Here is a 14433-nt window from a genome sequence, read left to right on the forward strand (position 1 = left end):
ATAAAAACATAAAAAAGATTGCTGAGGATGATCCATCCTTGAAGAAGAAAAAACAAAACTGTAGATGAGAACTAATATTTAAAGCTGTAATCCAAGAAAATTTGGGAGTTGCAAAAGCAGATCTGAATATGTATATTTAAAAGTATACTGTGTATGTGGAAAAATTGATCTGGAATTATCAACTCTGAAGATAACCTAGCAAAACTATCAGACTCAAGAAATTCTAAGTAGCTGAGGTAATGGGAACCATAAAAGAAATTTGAAATTCCAGAAGTTATATTCTCGTTTAAAAAAGGTAGAAAAAAAGGCAAAAAAAGCAAACACAGCCTCACAAAACTCATCCCTTTAGCATAATTAGAACACAGAGAACTTCAATTACCTAGAATATATAGAAAAAACAAGGACATAGAGATTGGTATGAGAGGCTACTACTGTCCAAATCTTGGACAACTTGTCATCAACAATAATATATAGCAATGTTCAAAATCACTTACCCAAAATGTTCAGTTCTTTCAAGGGAGGGTTTAACTGCCAGGAGACAAATATTGGCAGTCTCTTTCATTTCCATCCCTTTGCTTCCTGCAGGTCACATGCTCTCCTGCAGGCTTTGTAGTTATGCCTCATAACCTTGAGGAAATCAAGAACTTTCTGCTCACAGCCAGGAGAAAGGATGCCAAATCTGTCAAGGTCAAGTAAATAGGATAATGTGAAATTTAAAGCTTGATGCAGTAGACATTTTATATTGTGTTTATCACAGACAAAAAGAAAGCAGAGAATCTGAGGCACTCTCTGCTCCAAGTTTTGGCAGTGAAGGGGCAAGGAGCAGAAATGAACCAGACATAGTGATTTGAACTATGTTAATTTTTTAAATAGAAGGAAGGAAGGGAGGGAAGGAGGGAGGAAGAAAGGAAGAAAGAGGGAAGAGAAGGAGGAAGGGGAGGTGAAAATGAGTAAACTTTTTTCAGGGATAAGAATGCCAGCTAGTAACTGTATAAGGGATGATAAAATTTTTAAAATCACCATTGTGCAATTGCCAATGTAATAATTATGTAGGCAGTGATTATCAGTGTTATATGCTTACATGAAATCTTTTTGGGAAAGAGAATATTTATAATCTTCCACTGTATAACCTCATACTAAACCCCCTTAATTGTAAACTCCTCAAACTATCACACCATAGTATAACCTTTAATTGTGAAAGATATCTTTACGTATCTTTGAATGGAAACATCTGTCAGACACCACCTGAATCACGTGATTTGTAAAACTAATAGTGAGAAAAGTTGATGTCATCTTGTACATTTTTGGCCAAAATTTGGGGCTCTATGTTTTGAAAATGATGAAACCAGCACAAGAATTTCAAAAATAAAGAAAACAAGTCTTACTTGAGATCTCAAAGACAAACTTAAGCTCTTCTAGTTATGAAACTATTAAGCATTGGCCAGACCAATGTAAAGACTTTGAGAAGGTCTCTACTAGGAAGTTGTCTACTACTGATCCTCAGATGGTCTCCCATGGGCTATAATGTAGATACTTGAAAATCTTCGTGAGCATCATTCCTAATTAGCTTAAGTAGCATAATTAACCTCTGTCTAGGCAAAGATTACAGGAAAATATTACTTAAAAAATTTATGTTTATTTATTTTTGAAAGAGAGAGAGACAGAGACAAGCAGGGAAGGAGCAGAGAGAGTGGGAGACACAGAATCCAAAGCAGGTTCCAGGCTCTGAGCTGTCAGTACAGAACCTGACATGGGACTTGAGCCCACAGATGGCGAGATCATGACCTGAGCCAAAGTTAGACATTTAGCCATCTGAGCCATCCAGGTGCTCGTAAGAAAATATCACTTAGCTAATATTTATGCCTAGTGGATTTCCCCTGTCTCTCCTCAGATCCTGAGGCTCAAGAAAACAAGGGTGATGGTTTTATTCTCTATCTTTTACCATAATCACTGACTAAATTCCCTGGATCCATGCATTTACTCAGTCACTGTGGATATGAATTGAATTCTAATTAATAGATAACACACACACACCCTAACAGAATTAGGAGATACTAAGCACAGATCACATATTTAATCTCCCTCCAACTTTATTTTCTCCAAACTACTTCTGGAGAAGTATTTTCTCTGCACTTCATCTTCAATCTATTTCAACATCAAATTTTCAGGGTTCTCAGCCAATATATAACTAATTTCTTAATCTTCTTTAAGACGTGACAATTCTATGTGGTAAAGAATTTCTTTTCTTTTTCCTTTTTTTAAATTAAATCTATTTTTTATAATTTACATCCAAGTTAGCACATGGTGCAACAATGATTTCAGGAATAGATTCCTTAAGCCCCTTACCCATTTAGCCCATCTCCCCTCCAACAACCCCTCCAAAAACCCTCTATTTGTTCTCCATATTTAAGATTCTGTTATGTTTTGTCCCCCTCCCTGTTTTTATATTATTTTTGCTTCCCTTCCCTTATGTTCATCTGTTTTGTATCTTAAAGTGCTCATATGAGTGAAGTCCTATGATATTTGTCTTTCTCTGACTAATTTCACTTAGCATAATACCCTCTAGTTCCATCCACGTAGCTCCAAATGGCAACATTTCATTTTTTTTCATTGCTGAGTAATACTCACTGTGTGTGTATATATATACATATATATATATATACACACACAGTGTATATATATATATATATATATATATATATACACACACACAGTGTATATATATATATATACATATATATATATACACACACACAGTGTATATACACACAGTGTGTGTATATATATATGTATATATGTATATATATACACACACACACACTGTATATATACACTGTATGTATATATATACACTGTATATACACACTGTATGTATATATATATATACACACACCACATCTTTATCCATTCATCCATCAATGGACATTTGGGCTCTTTCCATACTTTGGCTATTGTTGATAGTGCTGCTATAAACATGGGGGTGCATGTGTCCCTTCGAAACAGCATACCTGTATCCCTTGGATAAATACCTAGTAGTGCAACTGCTGGGTTGTAGGGTAGTTTTATTTTTAATTTTTTGAGAAACCTCCATACTGTTTTCCAGAGTGGCTGCACCAGCTTCCATTCCCACCAGCAGTGCAAAAGAGATCCTCTTTCTCCGCATCCTCGCCCACATTTGTTGTTGCCTGAGTTGTTATGTTAGCCATTCTGACAGGTGTGAGGTGGTGTCTCCGTGTGGTTTTGATTTGTATTTCCCTGATGATGAGAGATGTTGAGCATGTTTTCATATGTTGGTTGGCCATCTGGAAGTCTTTCTTGGAGAAGTGTCTATTCATGTCTTTTGCCCATTTCTTTACTGGATTATTTGTTTTTTGGGTGTTGAGTGTGATAAGTTCTTTATAGATTTTGTATACTAACCCTTTATCTGATATGGCGTTTGCAAAGATATCCCATTCTGTTGGCTGCCTTTTAGTTTTGCTGATTGTTTCCTTTGCTGTGCAGGAGCCTTTTATTTTGATGAGGTCCCAGTAGTTCATTTTTGCCTTTGTTTCCCTTGCGTTTGGAGACATGTCAAGTAAGAAGTTGCTGCGGCCAAGATCAAAGAGGTTTTTGCCTGCTTTCTCCTCAAGGATTTTGATGGCTTCCTGTCTTACATTTAGGTCTTTCATCCGTTTTGAGTTTATTTTTGTGTAAGGTATAAGAAAGTGGTCCAGGTTCATTCTTCTGCATGTCGCTGTCCAGTTTCCCAGCACCATTTGCTGAAGAGACCGTCTTTATTCCATTGGATATTCTCTCCTGTTTTGTCAAAGATGAGTTGGCCATACGTTTGTGGGTCCATTTCTGGGTTCTCTGTTCTGTTCCATTGATCTGAGTGTCTGCTTTTGTGCCAGTACCATATTGTCTTGATGATCACGGCTTTGTAACACAGTTTGAAGTCCGGGATTGTGATGCCTCCAGCTTCGGTTTTCTTTTTAAAGATTTCTTTGGCTATTCGGGGTCTTTTCTGGTTCCATACAAAATTCATGATTGTTAATTCTAGCTCTGTGAAGAATTCTGGTGCTATTTTGATAGGCATTGCATTGACTATGTAGATTGCTTTGGGTAGTATTGACACTTTAACAATATTTGTTCTTCTTATTCAGGGGCATGGAATCTTTTTCCATTTTTTTGTGTCTTCTTCAATTTCTTTCATACACTTTCTATACTTTTCAGGGTATAGATTTTTCACCTCTTTGGTTAGATTTATTCCTAGGTATTTTATGGGTTTTGGTGCAATTATAAATGGGATCGATTCCTTGATTTCATTTCTGTTGCTTCATTTTTGGTGTGTAGGCATACAACCAATTTCTGTGCATTGATTTTATATCCTGCAACTTTGCTGAATTCATGGGTCAGTTCTAGCAGTTTTTTTGGTGGAATCTTTCGTGTTTTCCATATAGAGTATCGTGTCATCTGCAAAGAGTGAAAATTTGACCTCCTCCTGGCTGATTTTGGATGCCTTTTATTGCTGTGTGTTGTCTGATTGCTGAGACTAAGATTTCCAATACTGTGTTGACTAACAGTGGCAAGAGGGGACGTCCCTATCTTGTTCCTGACCTTAGGGAGACAGCTCTCATTTTTTCCCCATTGAGGGTGTTATTAGCATTGGGTCATTAGTATATGGCTTTTATGATCTTGAGGTATGATCCTTCTATCCCTACTTTATTGAGGGCTTTTATCAAGAAAGGATGCTGTATTTTGTCAAATGCTTTCTCTGCATCTGTTGAGAGGATCATGTGGTTCTTGTCCTTTCTTTTATTGATGTGATGAATCATGTTAATTGTTTTGCAGATATTGAACCAGCCCTTCATCCCAGGTATAACTCCCACTGGGTCGTGGTGTATATATTTTTTTTAATGTATTGTTGGATCTGGTTGGCTAATATCCTCTTGAGGATTTTTGCATCCATGTTCATCAGGGAAATTGGTCTATTGTTCTCCTTTTTAGTGGGGTCTTTGTCTGGTTTTGGAATCAAGGTAATGCTGGCTTCATAGAAAGAGTTTGGAAGTTTTCCTTCCATTTCCATTTTTTGGAACAGCTTCAAGAGAAAAGGTATTAACTTTTCTTTAGATGTTTGGTAGAATTCCCCTGGAAAGCCATCCGGCCTTGGAATCTTGTTTTTTGGGAGATTTTCGATTACTAATTCAATTTCTTTACTGGTTATGTGTCTGTTCAAATTTCCTATTTCTTCCTGTTTCAGTTTTAGTAGTTTATATGTTTCTGGGAATTTGTCCATTTCTTCCAGATTGCCCATTTTATTGGCATATAATTGCCCATAATATTCTCTTATTATTGCTTTTATTTCTGCTGTGTTGGTTGTGATCTCTTCTCTTTCATTCTTGATTTTGTTTATTTGGGTCTTTTCCTTTTTCTTTTTGATAAAACTGGCTACGGGTTTATCAATTTTGTTAACTCTTTCAAAGAACCAGCTTCTGGTTTCATTGATCTATTCTACTCTTTTTTGGTTTCAACAGCATTAATTTCTGCTCTCATCTTTATTATTTTCTGTCTTCTGGTTTGGGGTTTTATTTGCTGTTCTTTTTCCAGTTCTTTAAAGTGTGAGGTTAGGTTGTGTATCTGAGATCTTTCTTCCTTCTTTAGGAAGGCCTGGATTGCTATATACTTCCCTCTTATGACTGCCTTTGCTGCATCCCAGAGATTTGGGGCTGTGGTGTTATTATTTTCATTGGCTTCCATGTGCTTTTTAATTTCCTCTTTAAGTTATTGGTTAGCCCATTCATTCTTTAGTAGGATGTTCTTTAGGTTCCAAGTATTTGTTATCTTTCCAAATTTTTTCTTGTGGTTGATTTTGAGTTTATAGCATTGTGGTCTGAAAATATGATCTCGATCTTTTGTACTTGTTGAAGGCTGATTTGTGTCCCAGTATGTGATCTATTCTGGAGAATGTTCCATGTTTACTGGAAAAGAATGTATATTATGCTGCTTCAGGATGAAATGTTCTGAATATATCTGTTAAGTCCATCTGGTCCAATGTGTCATTCAAAGCCATTGTTTCCTTGTTGATTTTTTTATTAGATTATCTGTCTGTTGCTGTGAGTAAGGATTTGGAATCTACTATTATGGTACTATCGATGAGTTTCTTTATGTTTGTAATCAATTTTTCTATATATTTGGGTGCTATCACATTTGTACCATAAATGTTTACAATTGTTAGGTCTTCTTGGTGGATAAACCTCTTTATTATGATATAATGCCCTTCTTTATCTCTTGTTGTAGTTTTTATTTTATGATCTAGATTATCTGACATAAGAATGGCTACTCCAGCATTCTTCTGTCAATGATTAGCATGATAGATAGTTTTCCATCCCTTTACTTTCAATCTGAAGGTGTCTTTAGATCTAAAGTGGGTCTCTGGTAAATAACATATAGTTGGATCATGTTTTTGTCCATTCTGTTACCCTATGTCTTTTGATTGGAGCATTTAGTCCATTGACAATTAGAATGAGTACTGAAAGATGAATGTATTGCTAATATGTTTGTTACAGAGTTGGAGTTTCTGGTGGTATTCTCTGGTCCTTTCTTGTCTTTGTTGCTTTTGGTCTTTTTTTTTTCTTTTTTTTTTCTTTTTGTTTCGTCTTTTCTCCCCTCAGAGAGTTCCCCTTAAAACTTCTTGCAGGGCTGGTTTGGTGGTCATGAACTCCTTTAATTTTTGTTTGTCTGGGAATCTTTTAATCTCTCCTTCTATTTTGAATGACAGCTTTGCTGGATAAAGATTTCTTGGCTGCATATTTTTCATTTTAATTTTTTTAATGTTTATGAGAACAAAGGGGAGGGGCAGAGAGTGAGGGACACACAGAATCCGAAGCAGGCTCCAGGCTCTGAGCTGTCAGCACAGAGCCCGATGTGGGGCTCGAACCCATGAACCATGAGGTCATGACCGGAGCCGAAGTTGGACACTCAACTGACTGAGCCACCCAGGTGCCCTGGCTGCATATGTTTCTGATTTAGCACATTGAATATAGCCTGCCACTCCTTTCTGGCCTGTCATGTTTCTGTGGATAGGTCTGCTGCAAACCTGATCTGTCTTCCCTTGTAGATTAAGGACTTTTTTTTTTCCATTGCTGCTTTCATGATTCTTTCCTTGCCTGAGTATTTTGTGAATTTGACTATGATATGCCTTGTTGATAGTCGGTTTTTGTTGAATCTAATGGGAGTCCTCTGTGCTTCCTGGATTTTGCTGTCTGTGTCTTTTCCCAGATTAGGAGAGTTTTCTACTATGATTTGCTCATATAACCCTCTACCCCTTTTTATCTCCCTCATCTTCTGGGACCCCTATGATACTGATTTGTTCTTTTTTAATGAGTCATTGATTAAATCGTGCTCTGTTGCCTTAGTCTCCCTCTTTTTTCTGCTTCATTAGTCTCCATATGTTTGTCCTCTATATTGCTGATTTGTTGCTCTGCCTCATCCATCTTTGCCGCCGTGGCATCCATTCAAGATTGCAGCTCAGTTATACCGTTTTTTTTTTTCATCCTGAGTAGCTTTTACTTCTTTTATCTCCATACAAAGGGATTCTAATCTATTTTCGACCCCAGCTAGTATTCTTAATTTCGTGATTCTAAATTCTGGTTTAGGCATCTTGCTTGTATCTGTGTGGATTAAGTCCCTGGCTGTCATTTCTTCCTGCTCACTTTTTTGAGGTGAATTCCTCCTTTTCATCATTTTGAAGGAAGGAAATGAATTAATAAAGTAAAGAAAAATTAAAATGAAAAAACTGAAATTAAAAAAAACTTAAAATTAAAACAAAACATACAAAACGAAATCAAATAAGTAATGCTAGATCCTAGGTGTGTTTTGGTCTGGTTGTTGAAAGGAGCTTGATAGATTAGAGTAAAAAAGGGAAAAAGAGAAGAAAGGAAAAGAAAGAAAACAAAAGGAAAACATTTGAAATTTGAAAAAATGAATACAATGAAATAGAATAAAATGAAATGATGGAATAAAAATAGAATTTCAAAAATTTACAAAAAAGTAAGAAATATAGTAGAAGAAAAATTAAAAAGTATTTTTAATAAAAATTAAAAATAAAAATAATTTTTTCTCTTTCTGCATTTAAGAAAAAGAAAACAAGAAAGAAAAATAAAAAAATAAAATTGAATACATAGACCAGCAAACAGACTGAAATACGATTGAAATTACATCAGTTTCCCCTACAAGTCAAACTATGAAACACTTTATAGTCCATAAACTCAGCAGAGAGATTTGTGGTATTTTTGAAGAGCGAGGTTGGCCCAGTTCAGCGGGGCTTAGTGTAATGTCTCCATTGTCCACTAGATGGTGCTGCTTAATTTAGTGGAGTGAATTGTTGTTGGGCTTGTAGGTGTATATGCGCATGCACAGGAGGGGTGAAAATGGTGTCACCCAGCTAGTATTGGAAGCCATACTGGTGTCATACCAGTCTCTAGTATTGGAACTCTCTGCTCTCCCCAACCAGCAATTGTGCACCCGTCCTTTGTCTCTGGCTTCTGTCCACTCCCTGCTTTTACACTGTCCGTGACCCAGGCATCAGGTTACCAGGCGGCACTTCCCTCCTGAGTTTTATCTCAGATGCGGCTGTGTTTCCTGACCCCTCACTTCTGAAGGACAGCGGCTTTGACCTGCTCAGGTCCTCTGGGGGAGGGTCTCACTGAGCAGTGGCTGGGTGCTGGCCGCACCCAGGAATATTCACAGAATCATGCTGCTGCTGATGCCCAGAGACTGCAGCTGGGTGCCAGCCCACCCCAGAAAATGTTCACACCATCGCATAGCAGCAGTGTTTCAGGGATTATGGAATATCACAACACACACCTGGCACCAGGCTTCACCCTTAAGGACCTTGTTCCAGCACCAGAAAATGTGGTTGTTCTCCGTGGTCTGCTGGTACCTTTGCCTGTTGGGGCGGGGGGGGGGGGGGGGGCGGGCACACAGCCTCTACCTCATGTCCTCCCAGCAGAGGAACCGCCATTCCCCATATGGCCCAAGGACTGCCCCGACTTCACTGTGCTCCTGGGTATTCGACCTTCCCACCAGAGACCGTGAGGTATCAGCTGCAGAGTTTCAGACTCTGTGCTTCCCCTCTTTATAGCCTTAATGGAATTGAAACCCTCTCCTTTCTCCTTTCCCTTTTTAGTTTAGTCCCTGTGGCTGTTTCTACTTTGCCACTTTCTCTCCAGCTGCTTCTACTTTTAGGGGTGCTTTTCCCGTATTCTCCCCCCCCCACCATCTCCATCCTCTCTCCACAAGCAAAAAACAGCTCTGTGGCTTCTCTCTCCCCCAGTTTACCTCTCCACGCCATGTACCTGCTGAGTTCTGTGGTTCAAGTTGTGCGGATTGTTGTGTTAATCCTCAGATCAGTATTCTAGGTGTTCAGGATGGTTTAGTGTTGATCTGACTGTATTTCATGGATGTGACATGCAAAATAAAACCTTCCATGTTGTTCCGCCATCTTGGCTCCCTCTTTTTTTTCTATATTAACTATATACTACAATACGAATGTTTTATTTTTTAGATTTAAAAAAATGTAAAAATAAATAAATGTAGCTGAGGAGGGACTCCTGGGTGGCACAGTCAGTTAAATGTTCGACTCTTGATCTTAGCTCTGGTCTTGATCTCAGGGTCATGAGTTCAAGCCCTGCATTGGGCTCCATGCTGGGTGTGAAACCTGCTTAAAAAAATGTAGCTGAAGAGAAAAACATGAATTTCTCTATGGTATCTAGCACTACTATGCATAAATAGTATGTCCACTTGAAATTTCTGGATCTTACATTTAACTCAGATTTAAGACTGTAAGTCTTTTTTTTTTCTTTTTAAAATTTTTCTTTTGAGAGAGAGATAGTAAAATGGAGAGGTGGGGAGAGCGACAGAGAGAGAACTCAAAGCAGGCTCTACACCCAGTGTGGAGGCCAAGGCAGGGCCCACTCTCACAACCCTAAGCTGAAATCAGGAGTTGGATGCCTAACAGAATACGCCACCCAGGCATCCCAAGGCTATAAATCCTAATGATCAAATTGGAGAGGTATTAAGCTCATCTTAGTGGCTAGGAAAGGAAACTATATAAGAAAATGAGAGCAAATTTGACATCTCTGCTGTAAAAATGCTTTGCATAATCATAGCATCTCAGTAAAGGAGATACCACAACTCTAATTTTCTAGATGAGGAAACAGCAATTGTGAAAGATTTAGTAATTCCTTCATGATCACATAAGGATAACTGAAAATTTTAAGTTCACATTCTGGTATAGTTTCTTGTCTTACTGCCGTACCATGGCATGTTGGTAAGGTACTAATTGTGAAGTTGGAATTCTACTCATGTTTTTTGTTTGTTTGGGTTTTTTTTTAGTTTTCTTTTAAAATTTACTACTCTAAAGAGAGAATGCAAGAGTATGTGAGATGAAGAGAGACAGGAGGACAGAGGATCCAAAGCTGTCTCTGCACTGACAGCACAGAGCCCGACATGGGGCTCGAACTCACAAACCTGGAGATGGTGACCTGAGTCAAAGTTGGAAGCTTAACCAACTGAGCTACCCAGGCACTCCTCTACTTTTGTTCTGTGTGTATGGTCTTACCATGGATTGGCACTTGAGTGGTCACATACACACTTTAAGGGTACTTAAGTTCCTTGATACACGTATATTTGTATATTTTTATTTGTTGAATAAATGAAATGCTTGGAGCCCATACTCTACCATTATTAGATGTTATAATTGTGTATTGTACTGGAGGATAGTTCAGGTATCTTTGTTCTGTTGCAAACAGTTCTAGCCCCCGTCTTGCAAGAAATGACCCTTCTTCCTCATCCTCAGCTGGGAAGACAGCTGTGTTCCCTGGGTAATGGATCTCCTCCAAATTGTTACAATCTCACATTTGCAACTGCATCTCTAACTGCGTGAGTGGCAGTGAGAAGCAGCTGATACAGATAAATTACCAAGATAACCTTTTGCTGACGTTGTTAACATGATTGATAGGAGTCATTATGTAAGTTAGAGAATCATTATTTTTTATTGGCAAAGTGGGATTTTCCCAACAAGCCACAAGCAGGCTCTGAGATGGAGAGAAGTTTCCTTTAGAGACCATGTGTCCTCCAGCATCTGGACTCCTGAAAGTGAAGACTTCACACCTAAGAGCCAAGGAACAATGCCATACAAAAGGGGTTCTCAGACTTCAGTGTACATCAGAATGATCTTGAGCCTTCTTAAATCACTTTGCTAGAATTACTGACTCAGCAGGTCTGCAGTTGGGGGTGAGAATTTGCATTTCTAATAAATTCCCAGATCATGCTGATGCTGCTGATTCTGGACCTACATTCTGAAAACCGCTACATAGTGGAGAATAATATTTGGTTTAGCGTACAGAATCTAGAGTCACAGCACCTAGGATTGAAACATCTCTCTTTCCCTGGGGGCTTTAGGTAATTTTATTAACCACTTGAACCATAGTTTCTTCATCTGTTACATAGCAATAAAAATATGATAAGTGATGAAAGCACACAGCCCCATGCCAGACCATATGAAGAGGTTTTGTTTTTAATTTTTTAATGTTTATTTATTTTTGAGAGAAAGAGAGAGAGAGAGTGTGTGAGCTGGGAAGGGGCAGAGAGAGGGAGACACAGAATCTGAAGCAAGCTCCAGGCTCTGAGCTGTCTGCACAGAGCCCAATGCAGGGCTTGAACTCATAGACCGTGAGATTGTGACCTGAACCGAAGTCAGACACTTAACTGACTGAGCCACCCAGGTGCGCCATGAAGAGTTTAATAAGCAATAATTGCTACTCTTACTTCCTTTAGGAATTGGAGATATTTCTTGCTTTCCACTCTCAAGAATGCAGTGAGATGGCTCTGAAAATCTACAGGGTCTATCCCAGTGACGTTGGCCAGAGAAACAGCTTTAGGGAACGCTTACCAATACAATCACCAAATTCTAGAGCTGAAAGAGATGTTACTTTTCAGTCTTCATTTCAACAATGAGGAAATTAAAACTCAGGAAAATAAAGTCACAGCATGACCCAGCTGGTCCTCAGATATTTCCCCACCCAGAGAATCAGTTGGTTGCTTGGGCTATTCAGTAAAACATGTGTGAATGTGCCAGATTGGCTGTAAGTCAAGAACAGTGATTTCTTTTCCTCTTGTATAATTAAATCTCTAAGGCTTTTCTTTCCATTTGTCTGGCTGTAGAGGAAAGGACACCTCAACTCACACTGTCTTGGTGGTGGCACAAATTAGCCTGTGGCCATTTCTGCTTAAGGAATGTACATCTTACTATTAGGGAAGAGTAAGGGATAAAACCCTACAATTATGGGCGATTGCCAAAGGATCTGAATGCTTACATTTCCTAAGTTATTTTGTTTGCCCTTTCTGAGTTGGCATTTGTAAACCCTGCTTTTGGTCACTCTTTAGTTTTTGTATCCAAGTTCTTCTCCCCCTTGTAAACCATATCCATCCCTCTGCCTTCCTTTACCAAGCACCCTGTGAAAAGCTAATTTAAGGGAGAAGTTCTGAGAAATGCCAGGCTTTCCCTAAGCATTGAACACATTTTCTGTGTGTGGAAAAGGAGAGCTATGTAATCAATCTCTTTTTTTTTTATTTTTTAATGTTTATTTATTTTTGAGAGAGAGAGAGGTAACGGAGCGGGGGGCAGAGAAAGAGGGTGACATGGAACTGAAGCAGGCTCCAGGCTGCGAGCTGTCAGCACAGAACCTGATGCAGGGCTTGAACCCATGAACTGTGAGATCATGACCTGTCCAAAGTTGGACACTTAACCAATTGAGCCACCTAGGTGCTCCTGTAATCAGTCTTATTTACAATTTCACTGGAGCTACCAGGAAGATCGGGACCAAATGTGCACCCCAGTTATAGTAGTTCCTTAAGGCATCATGATTTATGTTATGTCATTTCATTTGATCTCCCATCTCTCATCAAACTTGTCATTTGTCAGGCTTTAGTCAGAACTCTTCATTTCATGTTAAACATCCAATATCCTGTTGGAAAGTCATAAGGAAATTGATTTTGTCAAATTAAGACCTCAATATTTCCCGAAGTTCCATTCCATTGGAAAAGTTACAGAATACTAAGGAGAATCAGCATATAAAAAATCCGTATAGTGTAATGGAATGTTTATACACATTCCATGGAGGTTTCTTTCTTTACAATGATGAATAATATCCAAGTTCTAGCTACCATGTGTGTATATGCTTGTGTGTGTATGAGAGAGAGAAAGAGACAGACACAGACACAGAGAGAGAACCTCAGCTGAGCTGCCAGGTGTTGGAATAGTTGATCAAACAAGACAAAAAAAAATGAGGGTAACAGTCAACCCTTTCCTCTCTTATTACAGTAGTATAAACAAGAAGCTAAAGTGGAGACAGGGCTGGCTCCTCTCCTGTCCTATTTCCTTTTGTGGAACAGCATATAGATAGAGGATCACAGGAATCATCACATAGGAGTTGTCTCACTACTGAGGCAGCCCCAGACTAAAAGCTTCAACAGTGTTAGAGACTCAGAGGATGGGTAGAAGGTGGGAAGAGGAAGCTCTAGGAGGAGAAAAGTATTAAGATCGAGTGGGGGAGGGGGGATATGTTCATATTTCCAGTGATTAGGAGGTCTCAGCAGAGGTACCTGAAGAAGACCTTGGCCAAACACCCAGATAGAGGGATCTAGGAATGCTGCAGTTGTCTGGGCTAACCATGCAAATACCTGTAAGAACATGGTTGACCAAAGGGTATTGTGTCCTTGTCTCCAGGTCCTCTTAGAGACTGTGACTCACTGACTATACACCAAGTGAGATAAGGGGATTAGAGATTTCTTTTTGTGGGAACAAGTAAAGTTTTTATAATTGCCTCTTGTTCGGTCTGAAAGATCACACAGAAGTTTTCAGTCAGGATCAGCCTGTATGGGTGTGTGTGGGTGGGTGCGTGCGCGCACGTGTGTGTGCATTTGTGATTTACATTAATAAAACTATTTTTCCTTCAGAACATCACGATGTATTTTATAGATAGATTGGGAAGAAAATGTTGCTTGCACTTTTTAGTTCGAAAAAGCTGTATGACATAATCTAGGGGAAACTACCCATTTAATTTCTCAAAGTAGCATAGCTGGTTGAACCGAAGGATATCTGACTGCTCCAGGGATATTTTTTTAGCCATACCACATGACTCAACATTTAGCCTCCCTTTGCTTTGAAAAGAGAATGTGATGGTTATCTAAGTGCAGTTTGTCTAAGTGGAATGTTGCAAGCTCTAATTTCCTGCTTATCGGTTATAATTGATGTCCCTTATTTATGCTTGTCCAGTAGCCATCCACACTTACGGGAGCTACCCAGCCCCAGTCTTGTAATTTGTGATGAATCTACACACAGCTGGAGAGGTGGTCATGTGACCGAGGTCGATAGAATCAGAATTGCATTCC

General features: G+C 38.9%; 1 pseudogene; it reads left to right on the forward strand.

The window, feature by feature from the left end:
* Positions 1-376: 376 nt before the first annotated feature.
* LOC113604431 (60S ribosomal protein L38-like) lies at positions 377-843 on the forward strand (annotated as a pseudogene).
* Positions 844-14433: the final 13590 nt, after the last annotated feature.

This window comes from Acinonyx jubatus, chromosome E2 (assembly GCF_027475565.1).
Source record: "Acinonyx jubatus isolate Ajub_Pintada_27869175 chromosome E2, VMU_Ajub_asm_v1.0, whole genome shotgun sequence".
Taxonomy (NCBI): Eukaryota; Metazoa; Chordata; class Mammalia; order Carnivora; family Felidae; genus Acinonyx; species Acinonyx jubatus.